Source organism: Marmota monax, unplaced genomic scaffold, assembly GCF_021218885.2.
Source record: "Marmota monax isolate L192 unplaced genomic scaffold, Marmota_monax_Labrador192_F-V1.1 WCK01_AAM20220418_F8-fsc00014, whole genome shotgun sequence".
NCBI classification, from domain to species: domain Eukaryota; kingdom Metazoa; phylum Chordata; class Mammalia; order Rodentia; family Sciuridae; genus Marmota; species Marmota monax.
Window position 1 is genome coordinate 8,399,194 of NW_026695222.1, and position 12,034 is coordinate 8,411,227.

Below are 12,034 nucleotides of genomic sequence, written 5' to 3' on the forward strand. Positions count from 1 at the left end.
GTATCCAGAAATGGACACATCCCTGGGTAGATGTCAAGAAAACTTATTCCAGCCTCAAGCTTCAAACCCCTTGGAGACACCGTGAGCCTTAACATTCTAGCGTTTGACCGGTGAAGCAACTGTCTGGAGATTTAAAGATGTCTGTGGGTCATGTGCGCGTGCTCGTATACTTATGAACACATACAGTTTGTTTATTATGTATTTGCCTCTTGGGAAGCAAGTGATTCATTGTGGCCTCAGAAAAATTCTGAATGAGTTTGAAATAGGAGAAAAAAAAAAGAAAAAACCCTCCAGGGAGATCCTCCCAGGAATGCCCAAGAAAAGACTTTCAGAAAAATAAAAAATTTTCACCTCAAGTAAAATCCTAACCATTTTTAGTGTGGTGCAGTGATCAGACAAGGAGTTTAGTAGGTGGTCATCCATGTTCAGATATCAAAGTGTCCTCTTCCTAGAGGACAGAGATTACCAGTGTCCCCCAGGCTCTGCTCTCCCACTCTTTCGCAGTTGTAGAATTTGAGAAATACACAAGACTACACTTCCCAGCCTTTCTGGCCGGGGTCATGTGACTGGGCTCTAGCCAATGAGGCACAGTCAAAGCTGAGAGGCAACTTTTTGAGTTGTGTTCTTGAATAGTATCTTATTTATCCCCATCTTTGCCTTTGCCCCCACTGTTGAAAAGTAGAGTGGTGGCCAACAAACATGGTCCATTCAGACAAGGACAGCACCTGGCAAGGCAGAAAAATACAAAAGGATTCCGAAATCCTAGGGTTTCTTCTGATGACTTCAGCCCTAACTTTGGCACAAGAGAGAACAATTATTTAAACCTTTATTACTTGAGTGTCTGCTGTAATCAATACAGCTGTATCCTGACCATCAGGAATTTTGTAGATACAAAGTAATTTGAAATGAGACTAGCAGTTCATAGCATTCAACCTCACAATTGACCATCCATGCTCCTTGGAGCATGCAACTTGAACTTTGGTCTTCTGTTTTCTTCTCTGTAAAATGGAAATAATAGTTGTAGAAAGGAGTAGAGAGGTTAAAATATAGATCCTCAATAAATTCGATTCCATTCCTCCTCAGTTCCTTTCCAGGCATACATCAATAGCTTTATAGAGCCACTGTCATGGTGTGTGTGCTTTAACTGCACAAACTGGCCCGGCTAGGGGCCATGAACCAATGGAATCAATATAAAGATGTGAAAACTTGGGCTGGGGATGTGGCTCAAGTGGTAGCGTGCTCACCTGGCATGCACAAGGCACTGGGTTCGATCCTCAGCACCACATAAAAATAAAATAAAGATGTTGTGTCCATGAAAACTAAAAAATAAATATTAAAAAATTCTCTCTTTCTCTTTCTGGGGAAAAAAAAAAAAGATGTGAAAACTACTATTCTTCTGCGCCCAAACCACCCTCCCTTAGAGTAACCCATTACTTTCACTGTGTCCTCCTTGTTTAACACACCTGACACCATTATAAGGCACATATACAAGGGCCAGGCTTGCCTGTTTGTTTTCCTGAAATAGAACTGTAGCATATGCATCGTGTAACTTGGCTTTTTCCCTTTAGGAATGCAGCTTGGGCATTCCTACAAATGGGAAGAGAGAGACCTATCCTGCATTCTCTAACATTTTGTGCATGGAGATGCAGTCTTATGAACAAGACCCTATGCCCATGGATTTCTTTTCAGTGCAGCCTTTTATTCATCTTCTCTGTTTACTTGCTTTTCCTCTTATGTTTCCCTCTCCTGCCCAACTTCTGATTGCTGTAGTAATACATGTTAGCAACCTTCTTTGTATCATTCATATAACCATGTAAACATCTATCTGTCTAGCTATTCTACTTGTACACACACACACACACATACACACACTGTATGTGTATGTCACTGTGACCAAATGACCTGACAAGAACAATGTAAAGGAGGAAAACTTCATCTTGGCTCATGGTTTCGGAGGTTCAGTCCACGGACAGCTGACTCCATAGCTCTGGGCCCGAGGTGAGGCAGAACATCATGGTGGAAGGCCATGGCAGCAGGAAATAGTTCAGAACATGACAGGAAGCAGAGCTCTGCTCACCAGGGACAAAATATAAATCCCAAAGGTACACCCCCAGTGACATATTAACTCTAGTCACATCTACACTACCCAGTTAATTTACATTGGTAGATTAATTAATCCACTGATTATGGTCTTATACATGAGCTTTTGGGGGACATATCTAAACCATAAAGTGAAAATATAGACATACTTTTCTGCACCTTGAATGGAACACTCAGTGATAACTTGTGGAAATAATTTAGCTGACATCACTCTTAATTTTTTTTCATGCTGGTTTTATAATATTTCTTTCTGTGGATTTACCATAGTTTATTCAGAGTTCAGGGATATTTTATTCCCAGTTTTTTTGATCATCACATAGAGCCACAAAAAAAAAACATTGTTGCCTGTAAGTTTAAACAAGATAAAATCCATCCCTAGAAGTGGGATTTTTGGATGGAGCCCAGTTGCCCATGGTGGTAACCTGTTCCATATGTGCGTGTTGGGATCATTTACTGCCCCTTCCCGCTCCACACCCACTGTCCACCTTAGCAACTTGCACTTTAATCTGTGCCTCGCTGTCTGCATTTGAGAGACCCCAAACTGACACCCACCACAGTTATCACCAATTTTCACAGGTGTTCCCTCTTAGGGGTAGAGGCCCTGGGAGGTTGCACATTACTCTGAAGCTTTTACAGATAATTTTCTCAAAACAACACAAACTTTCTCTGTAGAGTTATGTCCTCCTCTGAGCTCTCCAAATTTGAGTGAGAACTGTTCTTTCATGTGGCAGTGTGGTGCCCCTTGAACTTAGTCACGTGGGTCTTTTGTCTTTAGGGGTCCATGTCAAGGTGTGGGTTGGGGAAAGGAGGACAGATCTCCTGTGATATCATGGGTTACTGCTACTCACAAAGCCCTCTGGAGGGCACTGACAAGCTGGTGACTAGAAATTCTAAACTTTACCCAGACCTCATGTCTGAGTTTCCAGCCCTAAAGCCAGCTGCTTACCTGAAATAACCATGGATGCCTCTCCAACTGAAGATATCACCTCCCCCCTTCACCAGAGATCCTTCTCTTCCAGCCACACACCCTCACTAAAAACCTGGCTGTCACTTGCAATTCCTCTCTGTCTGCCATTTTACATGTCTGGTCTATCACTAAAGCCTGGGAGTTCTGCCTTGCAACGGCCTCCTGAGTCTGTCCTCCTCTCTGTACATCCACTGTGCTATATTTTGGATCTAGAATGTCTCCTACGTCCCAAGACATCACTGAATGTCTTGGTCCCCAGTCAATGGTGCTATCAGGAGGTGATGGAACCTTTAGAAGGTGGGGCCTAATGGAAGGAAGTTAGGTCATTGGGGGAGTGTCCTTGAAGGTGATATTAGGATCCCAGCCCCTCCTCTTCTCTTTCACTTCCTTCCATGAGATGAGCAGCTTTGTCCAACCATGTGTTTCCACCATGATGCTCTGCATAACCACAGGCCCCCAAAAGATCGACTAGCTGACCATGGACTAAAATCTCTGAAACTGTGAGCCAAAGTAAACAAACCTTTTCTCCTTTAAGTTGATGTATCTCGGGAATTTGTTATAGTGACAGAAGGCTAACTAACACACACTGCTACCTCTTATAATAGATTGCATCCCTTTTCTCAATTCTTGACCCACCCTGAATCCACACTCTTTGCCACGTGACTTTGCAATTCCTCCCTCTGCAGGTAGGGTATACTTCTATAAACCTTAACTTTGAGCTTGGACGTGTGACTTACTTCAGCCAATGGGATGTCACAAAGACAGGAAATTTGCTTGGGTAGGGCTTGCTCTTTTGCACCTCAGACATCACCATGGGAAGAACAGTCCCCAGATAGCCACCGATTTGGAGATTATGAGAGACGGGTAGAGCAGAACTGCAGCAGGAAGCAGAACTATCCCAACTGCTCCCCACCAATGTACATCATTTTAAACACTGAGCTGTTTTTTAAAAAGTAGCATCATGGCAACCCCTGACTGATATAACTCTAGATTCCAAGTAAACCACAATTTTGTTCCTCAACTTCCATAATAACTCCTCAACCAGTTTACATGTTGTAATCATAATCCTTTCCTACCTCAAATACATCTATGGCAATCTATTGCATTTTTTTTAAAGATAAATTAAAGCACCTTGTGTTTGTCGTGCTGAGGATCAATTCCAGAGCCTCATGCACGCTAGGAAAGCACTCAACCACTGAGCTCTATCTCTGGCCCCAGTTAAAGTAAACTTTTAATACAGTTATTATAAACTTTTAATACAGTTATTAGAAGGTTTAAGTGCATAGACCTCAACATGAAAAGCAGAAGGTAAACGCACTTATCGAGTAAAAGATAGGATGCAAAAAAAAATAATAATAATTAAGAGCAAAGTCATTGTATGCCATCACACTCCTATAAATGCAGTTTCTCAAAACAGCATTCAGAAACTAGTACAAAGTCATTGATCTGAGTGCCTTTGTAATATTAAACAAAACCAGAATTAAAGCTCTCAACTTAGGCTCCCCCCAGGTCTCTGCTTGGACTCTGGGGTTGCTTCTTCTGTATCAATCAGCTTAAGCTGGAATCACATTTCCTGGAATTCTCTTCCCTCTGCAGGTCCAAGTCAAAGTTGTTCACAAGAGAAACTTGTGCACATTCTGAAAAAAAGACACAAAGTAGCAGCAGCAGCAGCAGCAGCAGCAGCAGCATTTGGAAGATAAGTGCAGGATACAGGTGCCACCAACCACAGCTGCATCTGTCCCTATCCCCAAGCTGCTACTGCCTGGCTTCTTTAGTGCGAGGCCAGTTAGGCCAACTGCTCCTCTTTCTCACCCTGGATTGCCTCCACGTGCAGCTGTGAGTCTTAGTGCATTAGTATCTCCTGCACGTCACTCCCAGCTGTGGGAAAGACACGTGTTCCAGTGTGTCCTCACAGGTTTTGGTGTCCCTCCCTGAGTTCCGTCCATCCTTGCTTTCCCTCACTTTGTGTCCACCTTTTCTTCCCAGGCCTCCCTTGCTGACTCAGGCTTACCACCGCACACACAAGCAACAGCCTTCCGTAGATTTCTTCATCACTTCCCCTGTGACTTTCTTCTGAGCTCCCGATGGTCTTCTTATAGATATTACCTCACCAGCTTCTCCCACAAGGGCGTGAGGTCTCAGCTCTATAGCGAGTCCGTTATGCACGGGCAGCCCATTGCAATATGAATGAAACCCCAAACTCCTTACCACAGCCCACAAGACCAGACCCGGCCCCTCTCTCCTCCTCCAGCTCCAGTGCCCATCTATTCACACCCTCCCTGCTTTACCCGGACACTAACTTCTTCCCACAGAGCAAGAGCCCTTTGACTGAGCATTGGCAATTACATTCTCATTGGGTCACTTAAATGCTTAAGACCCTCCTTCCCACTCCTCCCTGGTGGCTGGGGTTGGAGAAGAAGAGGTTAAGCTTGTTGGAAGGGCTGGGTGGCTGGGGCCTGTTCTCAATCAGGGCACAACAGGGAAGGCATGGGGAAGTCCCCATAGCAAAGTGATTAGGTAGGGTGTGTGCGAACACGCTAAACGTGCGTTCATCTCTGTGCAGAGCGGAGAGTTGGTGGGCCAGGGACAGGGAGGAGAGGCTGTGAAGGTCTCATCGCAGTACAACTTAGGAAGTTGGCTTTGCAACTGCAGAGGTGTGGCCAGCTCTGGGCAGAGGGTCAGCATCTCAGGACAGACTGGAAGAGGCGCTCACGGGCTGTCTCTCTGGATGCACCAATCCCCCGCCTCTCCTTCCTTGGCTCCTTGCTGAGGTTCTTGGCCCAGGAAGTATATGTGTCCTCCAAGAAACTTCCCCAGCTGGCTCCTCTCAGAAGGGTCTGCATCTCCCTGTGACAGGAGGTGGCTTTGCTCCCCAGCCAGCTCTGCAGTTTGAACCATGCTCACACATAGGGGAAGGTGCACTGTGTCCCTGAAGCACCACAGGAAACTGGGAACTCCACTCATCTGGAGTTTTGTTTCTTGGCTACATAAGGGGAACATAAAACACCTCTCATTTCCCACCTTTTGTTCCAGTCACAATGGACCACACACCACTCTCTGACTGAGCCAGGCTTTTCATGGCTGTGAACTTGCTACTACCTCTGCCTGCATTGTCCTGCCCCATCTCAGGAACTCCTACTAACCCTTAAGACTCAAACCAGATGTCACCTCCTTCTCAAGGTCACCCCTTACACACCATATATATATATATATATATCTTCCTAGGTGCTGCCAGGTAACACCTGCCACTGTATTGCAGTCGAGGTCTCCGCCTACTTATATGCAACACCTGGTCATCTTATTACAATTTAACACAGCCTGAGGCCTGGTTCTGAATTTATCACCAACTTCTAGGTGATGATGATGATGATGCTGGTCCCTGGACCACACTCTGAGTAGGAAAGATCTAAAACATTTATCTCGTATTCTCACTTGAAATTTCAGGTCAAATACATTGATATTTGACCATATGGAATTCTTTTTTTTTAATGAAAAGATTTTTAATTCACATTGTACTCAAGGTATATTTCTTTTTTAAATAAATTTTTGTATTTATATATGACTGCAGAATGCATTATAATTCTTATTACACATATAGAGCATAATTTTTCATATCTCTGGTTATATACAAAGTATGTTGACACCAATTCGTGTCTTCATGCATGTGTTTTGGATAATAGTGTCCATCACATTCCACCATCATTTCTAACCCCATCCCCCTCCCTTCCCCTCCCACCCCTCAGCCCTATCTAGAGTTCTTCTATTCTTCCCATGCTCCCCCTCCCTACCCCACTATGATTCAGCCTCCTTATATCAGAGAAAACATTTGGCATTTGGTTTTTTGGGATTGGCTAACTTCACTTAACATTATCTTCTCTAACTCCATCCATTTACCTGCAAATGCCATGATTTTATTCTCTTTTATTCCATTATGTATATATGCCGCATTTTTTTTAATTCATTCATCTATTGAAGGGAATCTAGGTTGGTTCCACAGTTTAGCTATTGTGAATTGTGCTGCTATAAACATTGATGTGGCTGTGTCCCTATAGTATGCTGTTTTTAAGTCCTTTGGATGTAGACCGAGGAGAGGGATAGCTGGGTCAAATGGTGGTTCCATTCCCAATTTTCCAGGAAATCTCCATACTACTTTCCATATTGGCCGCACCAATTTGCAGTCACACCAGCAGTGTATGAGTGTACCTTTTTCCCCACATCCTCACCAACACTTATTGTTGTTTGTATTCTTAATAGCTGCCATTCTGACTGGAGTGAGATGAAATCTTAGTGTAATTTTGAGTTGCATTTCTCTAATCGCTAGCGATGATGAACTTTTTTTGTATATTTGTTGTTTGATTGTATATCCTCTTCTGAGAAGTGTCTGTTCAGTTCCTTGGCTCATTTATTGATTGGGTTATTTGTTTTTTTGGTGTTTAGCTTTTTGAGCTCTTTAAAATACCCTGCAGATTAGTGCTCCATCTGATGTGTGAGGGGTAAAGATTTGCTCCCAAGATGTAGGCTCTCTATTTACCTCACAGATTGTTTCTTTTGCTGAGAAGAAACTTTTTAGTTAAAAACAAACAAACAAACAAACAAAACATCTTAGCCTTTATTTTGAATTTCCGTTCAGTTAGTAACAAAAAACATGGAGGGTCGATTTCTGGTTAAACTCATTCATTTCAGGTGAAAAATCAGTGAATTCTGCTTGCCCCACCCTCTGAGTCTCATCTCCATTTTGGTGGGGGGCGGTGGGCTTATGTAACATCTTGGCAATTTGGGGGGGGGGTGAGTGGGGAAATCTAGCCCTGGGCAGGTGGCATGCTTGTTCTGGGTACAGCATCTTCCACCCTGGCTCCCCCAAGGTGTCTGAGCCTCATGTCATCTCTAGCATGGCTTAAACATGATCTTTTTGTGGGTCCTCTTACCCCAACTGTGAGATGTACTTGGAACCCCCAGCTTCCTCCCTTATGGCTTCCATGGCCTTCTCTGGGGTGGGGGAAATGTTGGCTTCTTTCCCACAGCTCCCTGCATCCTCCAGAAGCTCTCTGGGTCTGGTCCATCACTGCTGAGGACGCCCTAAGTGGCCACATGCCATGGATACCATGTTGCTTCAGGAGACTGATGGGAAGTGGGTACACTTTTCTACTTTCAGATCCCACCCCAGCCTGAAATTAGAGGGTCTCATTGCTCGTTCCCACCCTTCTGGATTAACCTATAGAGAAGGTAGCATGCTAGACACCTCTTCAGGATCCCATCAGCACCCAGCTGACTGGCTTCCCTCCCAGCTTGCTTCTTCCCACCTTTTCTCTCCCCTCTCTACCCATAGACTCTTCTTTTTTTTTGGGGGGGGTTGGAGCTAAACAGGGATTGAACTCAGGGGCCCTCACCCACTGAGCCACATCCCCAGCCCTATTTTGTATTTTCTTTAGAGACAGGATCTCACTGAGTTGCTCAGCACCTTGCTGTTTCTGAGGCTGGCTTTGAACTTGTGATCCTCCTGCCTCAGCCTCCGGAGCTGCTGGGATTACAGGCATGCACCACTGTGCCTGGCTATTCTTCTTTTCATTTTAATTATTTTTTTGATTGATTAATATAGGTATATTGTATATTATATACGTATATTGAAACAAGCCAAATAGTACCAAAGAGTCCTCATCTTTTTATACTCTTTATTTAATCCTCTATTCCTTTGGGCATAAGGAATTGAAGGTCCACTACAATCAAGGACCAAATCGTTTTGCTTCCATTTCCTCCCCCTTCTATTCTCCCCTCTGTTTTGGTTGCTTATTGCTATTATTAGTTCCAGGATTTTATTTCTCCACAGGGACACTCTGTTTGTAGGAGACCAATCTTCTTTGTCCAAGACAGTGGAGCACTTTGCAGTTTGCTCTTCATCTTTGGTCCAACACATGAAATGACATCAGCGCTGCTTGAGCCCCAAGACCACCAAAGATGCGGGTGCCTCCCTCTAACTACTGGATGCTTGTGTAAACTTGAATTCGTTTATTTCTCTACTAGTTGGGCCACCTACTTTAAACAAATCTTCTCATTCCCTTCCATTAAAACATGAGGAGATCAGGACACTTAATAAATTGTTACTTTCATTTCTTTTTTGGCTTCTACACCATAATGGTTTATAACATTTATGTTTCGTTTTGTAACCAGAATTGCAATAGTTGTTTTAAATTAAATCTCAAACTAAATGTATTCAGTGCTCCCTATGGGTGCTTTTACCTGTTTCTTTCTTTGTTTACCAAACTTGTTTTTTTTTTTTTAATATTTTCTTCAATATAACTGAGGTGTTTTTTTTTAATTGCATGATTTATGGTTGGCTTAGGGTTTGAGTTGATATAAAGTTCCCGGATCCTATTTTCTTTCTTGAGAACACCATGGTAGCATAAAAAGGACAAGACTAACTTTTTATACTCTAGCTTTGGGCATTACTGTGCTGAAATTTTTAGTTAGGCTTTTTCTTTCTTTCTTTCTTTTTTTAATGGGTAATTTGACCTTTCTTCTGAGTAACCAAGGAATATTTATGTTTGAAATATGGTAACATTGATAGGATATATTGGTGTCAGTTGGCTTGTTCCTTTAGTTATTATTTTGTCAAATGCTTATTGGGGCCTCCCAGGTACCAGGCATGATTTAAGCATGAAGAACATGGCATTAATGTAAAAGGATAAAAATCTCTGTCCTCGGATGCTCTACTTTGGATCTAGAATGTTCCCCAGAGGTCTCTGTGTTAAAGACTTAGTCCCCAGCGTGGCACTATTGAAAGATGATAGAAATCTTAAGAATTGGAATCTGGTGGGAGAAATTTGGGTCATTAGTGGCATGATCTTAAAGGGGACAGTGGGACCCCAGTCCCTTCCTTTTCTCTCTCTTTCATTTCTTGGCTGTGGTGAGGTAAGCAGCTTGCTCCATTGTAACCCTCCCCACTATGACTCTTGACAAGACCCAAAAGAAACAGGACCAAGTGACCACGGTCTGAAACCTGTGAAACCATGAGCTAAAATAACCTTTTTCTCCTTATGAGTTGATTATCTCAGATATTTTGTTACAGTGACGGCAAGCTGACGAATACAGCATACCTCACGGAACATTCTGGTAAAAAACTAAAAAGGAAAAACAGACTATATCCATTTCTCAAAAATATAGTATGCTCTTTTAATCTATAAAATCAAATTGTTTGGTTGAGGAAATTTTCCTTAATTTATACATGTGAATGCCAATTATACATTTAGATTTCCCACACTTATTATTTCATCTTCCACCTTTTAGAATTCTTGTTATTCTCCATGTTGCTGTGTTCATTTTTTCCGAAGGACCTCCCATGGTCCTCTCTAAATTTTCTGCAGTGTTTTCTCCTTTATTGGGTCTTTTCACTTCAGTGATGGTTTATTTTTCTGTCTTACTTTTTTTTCCTGAGCCCTGGCAGCAGTTTATAGTTGTCCTTTGTTTCCATTGTATTATTTTTCTTGTGTATTTATCTTTTCTTGTGTACTTAACTTTTTATTTATTTATTTTTTTTGCTTTCATTATGTTATTGAATTCAGGAGAAAATCATTGGTCACAATTTTTATCCAGTGAAGACAAAGCCTTTCTCGAGTGTTAGCAAGAAGTCTCTCTCTGGCTCAGGGGAAAGCTCAACAACTCAGATGTGTGTGTGTGTGTGTGTGTGTGTGTGTGTGTGTGTGTATACAGGGCGAGATCTGTGAACAGGTCGATATATTATTTCACTAGGGTAATACATATTTACTTCTCTCATCACACTATAATGGTTAACAGGGCTTTGCCTTCTGAGTGGGGAGACAGTTCTGTCATGGCAGATGCCCGTTACATGTTTGCTGAATGAATTGGTGAATGACGGAGCCTTCCACATCATAATCAAAGAAAAAAAGGGGGGTGAGTAGAGGGGAAGAAATGGGAGTGAGGGTCGTACACTAAGGCCAACTTGTGCTGGCCTCACAGCTTGGTGGACATTGAACAGTCACCCCAGGGGCTCTGTGGTGAGGTTTCTGCTGTTTCCTATGCCCAACCCTGGGGAAATTGCAAGGAAGCAATAACCCTGACTCTCTCTCCCTCACCCTAGGACTTATGCCAACCTCCAGCCCCAGGTTCCCCGAATGGTTTCAGGTGTTGGTTGAGGCTAGCAGTCTGGGTATCATACCTCCACTGGACCTGGCTGCATAGGGCAGGGGCAGAAAGCACAGAGGTTTGGGAGAGGGACTAGAGATGGATTCAGGGATTCACATCCCAGCTCTGTCTGGCCCCTTCTGGCTGCGATCCTGGGCAAGTTACCTAACTACTCTGTGCTTCAGTTTCTTGTGTCTAAAGTGAGAATAATAATCATGCCACCTCTTAGGTGGATGAGGATTAATGAGTTAATGCTTGTACTGTGATGAGATTTGAATGGCAGTTATACATATCCTGTATAACCTATGTTATACTCTCCTCTGCCACAGTGTGAGTACCTAACACAACGGCTAAATTAATTTCTTCTGTGCTCACTGTTCTCAGGGCGGCAGGGGAGGAGATGAACTGGTAAATTAATCGCCATCCTGGTTCTTGGCTGGTAGATTGGAGGAAGTGCTCACTGTGCTGCATTTGGAGATGGTGAGAAGGCTGAGGAAGTGGTGATTGTGGGGGTGGTGAGTGAGGAAAGGCTGGTCAGGGAGGGGGCCAGGTCCCAAATGGGCCTTGTCCCCAGGAGAGGTGGCACTTGGGCCAAGTTTTGGAGGATGAGTCGGTGTGAGGAGCAGCTCCAAAATGAGGGCTTTGGGAACAGTTCTAGTTGAACCAAGAAACTCAGGGGACGAATTGGGTAATATGTTTGATAATTTTTTTTAACTTAGATTATATGTTTAAATTGAGAGGCTGAAGAGCAGAGGGCACTGAAAAAGTTACCATGGCTGAGGAAAGACCACCCTTAGCTTTGTCAGCAGGGAGAGGAGGTAAGAACATCTC